Source organism: Lathyrus oleraceus, chromosome 1 (assembly GCF_024323335.1).
Source record: "Lathyrus oleraceus cultivar Zhongwan6 chromosome 1, CAAS_Psat_ZW6_1.0, whole genome shotgun sequence".
Classification (NCBI taxonomy): domain Eukaryota; kingdom Viridiplantae; phylum Streptophyta; class Magnoliopsida; order Fabales; family Fabaceae; genus Lathyrus; species Lathyrus oleraceus.
This window is the reverse complement of record NC_066579.1, coordinates 54643339-54646219: the sequence shown is the minus strand read 5'-3', so window position 1 is coordinate 54646219 and position 2881 is coordinate 54643339. Positions and strand designations below refer to the sequence as shown.

Genomic DNA, 2881 nt, shown 5'->3' with positions numbered 1-2881 from the left:
TTGTGGTCTCTGGGTGCATGATTTTGGATAGGTTTCTGGTATTTATAGGAAACATTCGGGTGATTCTTCCATCCAGGGTTGTAAGTGTTTGAAAATGTGTTACCTTGGGCGTAATTCACTTGGTCGATGTTTAGGTCGTTCAAAAGGTTACATTCTGTTGATTCGTGTCCTTTAGATCCACAGAGTTTGCACTCTGTGTGGACTACCGCTGCGGTGTTAGTGTTTGTAGGAATATGTTCGATCCTAAGGGCTAAAGCGTCCATTTTCGCCTGCATCATGTCTAGAGAGCTTATCTCATGTATTCCACCTCGGGTCTCCTTTTTCTCTATTGATGCTCGTCCCGTTCCCCATTGGTAATGGTTTTGGGCCATATCCTCAATTAGGTCACAAGCTTCAGGATAAGGTTTGTTCATCAGCGCACCACCTGCGACAGCGTCGATGCTCATCTTGGTGTTATAATGGAGTCCATTGTAGAAGGTATGAACGATCAGCCATTGTTCTAGGCCATGGTGTGGACAGACTCTCAATAACGCTTTATATCTCTCCAAAGATTCAAAAAGCGATTCTCCTTGGTTTTTAGCAAATCTAGTTATTTGGTTTCGAAGAACAACAGTCTTACTAGGGCGGAAATATCTAGCAAGGAATACTCTCCTAAGGTCTTCCCAAGTAGTTATTGAGTTAGCTGGAAGTGAATCTAACCATGAACATGCTCTATCCCTGAGGGAGAAAGGAAATAATCTCAAACTGATCGCATCGGGTGAAGCGCCGTTAGATTTAAAGGTGTCGGCTAGTTGCATAAAAACTTTTAAATGTTGATTCGGGTTCTCAGTAGCGAGACCCGCGTATTGGTTCTGTTGCACTAATTGCAACAAAGACGATTTTAGTTCGAAATTGTTAGTAGGAATAAGGGGGTTTACTATAATCGAACTAGGTTCCTCGTTAGAGGGTTGAGCGAATTCCTTAAGAGGTCTCCGGTCGCGATTCTCGGCCATAGATTTCTTAATTCGGATGAGTAAGAGGCGTGTAGGAGTGTAACGTTCGTGTCCGCTAAAGCATCTACTAAATCTTCGGTACTACGGGTTCTTCACATCTTCGGTACTACGGGTTCTTCGCATTTTCCGACTAAATCTTCGGTACGAAATTTGACGAAGTTGGTCCCCGACAACGGCGCCAAAAACTTGATCGTGTGAATTCGCAAGTGCATGAATCACGTCAAAGTAATATAAAAGAATATCGATCCAACAGAGACCAAATCATCAATCTATCGATTACTATCGTTACGGTGTTTATCTAAGGCGGTATAAAAGAGATATTGGGTTTGTAAAACAATGGTAAATAATAAATGCATGTAAAGACAAGTTGAATGTATTTCACGTCAGTTAAGTGATGTTTCGATTGTCTAAATAGAACTACTTATGAGGCAATATTTTCTACTCTTGAAAAGAATCCATTTAACAGAAACTGTCGCTTTCGCGTATTCAGAACCGAGTTTACCCTTAAATTAAGGCCTTTTATTGTCACTTATAAAAGGTGCGCAGAACATTAAAGTAGTAAACTTATTTTTAAGAAATAAGACTCATAAACTTAATTGAAAAGTGATTTTGATTTGGAAAGTTTACCCAAGGAGTTTCCTGATTTTAAATCTATCAACGCGTCCGAAAACAGTTTCAAAAATAGTTTTTCCTTAAAGTGATAAAAATTCATAGTTACTAAGCTAGGGTGCTTTTGCACTCCTCGAATAGTTAAAACTAACCAAGTTTGTTTCAGAAAACTCAAGTTAAAAATCAAAACAACCTTTAAAGTATTTCTACAGATTCAATATGTGAAACATCTTTTTAATCGCGATCCTTACATTCTAACCTTTAAAAGATTTAGCCAGACATGGTAACACAAACAAACACAACGGTATTGATCATGATGAAAAGTTTGTTTTAGAATGTGAGGCGTAAAGAGCGAGTAAAGTGCGTAAAATAAAGTAAAGCGAGTGCGGAAAATAAATAAAGTAAAGCGAGTGAGGAAAATAAATAAAGTAAAGCGAGTGAGGAAAATAAATAAAGTAAAGCGAGTGTGGATAATAAATAAAGTAAAGCAAGTGCGGAAAATAAATAAGGTAAAGCGATGACAAATAAATAAATAAAAGCGATAAATAAGAACCTGCTCCAAACGGAGGGCTTTAAATATGGTACAAGAAAAATAAACCTCCGACTCCTGAAGATAAAGACGACAACAACTCGAATTGACCCAACTCAATCTCACTAAGGTGCGATAAACCCCAATGTGACGGATTACCGCTTTTACAAATGATAAATATAGGCTTAGTGTTGTAAACTAAGTTGGATGATTTGAAAATGAAATGGAACGAACTATTTATAGAGGATTTCAGCAGCTTGCAAAGACCATGGTGCCCTCCAACTTCTCCTTAGTGGGAATGTGATTTTCAAAGGTGGCGCCCGCCATCCTTTCATAGCGCCCGCCATGTGTGTAAATGGGAAAGATCATGGGGAACATGGCGGTTACCTCCTGGTTGAGGGCTGATGCGTCATGGCTTCTCCTATAGCGGCCGCCATGTGCAACGCGATGTGTACAATTTTCGCCGAAAAACCCTAATTTTAGGTCTTTTTGCTTCGTTTCTTCTAAAAGGGTCTGAAAGAGGTAAATATCTGAAAACAACATAAAAGAGAGCATAATACAAACAAAATGATAATAAAGTCCTAATAAACATGTGAAATCCGAGTCAAAAACACGGTATAATTCAGTGTGATTAGATTCCACACGTATTTGGATCCAAACACATTCCCTATAAATAGAGGAAGCTATTGTATTCATTTCCAAGCTTTTGAGAGATAAGAAATTTATACTGCAACTTGAAATTTTCCAAAAA

The 2881-nt window shown here is 38.5% G+C and overlaps 1 non-coding gene across 1 annotated transcript; it reads left to right on the top strand.

Moving 5' to 3' along the window:
- The first annotated feature begins 501 nt into the window (after positions 1-501).
- Positions 502-608, top strand: LOC127116674 (small nucleolar RNA R71). Its single transcript, XR_007801476.1, has one exon. It is a non-coding gene; the product is annotated as a small nucleolar RNA R71 (small nucleolar RNA).
- The last annotated feature ends 2273 nt before the right edge of the window (positions 609-2881 follow it).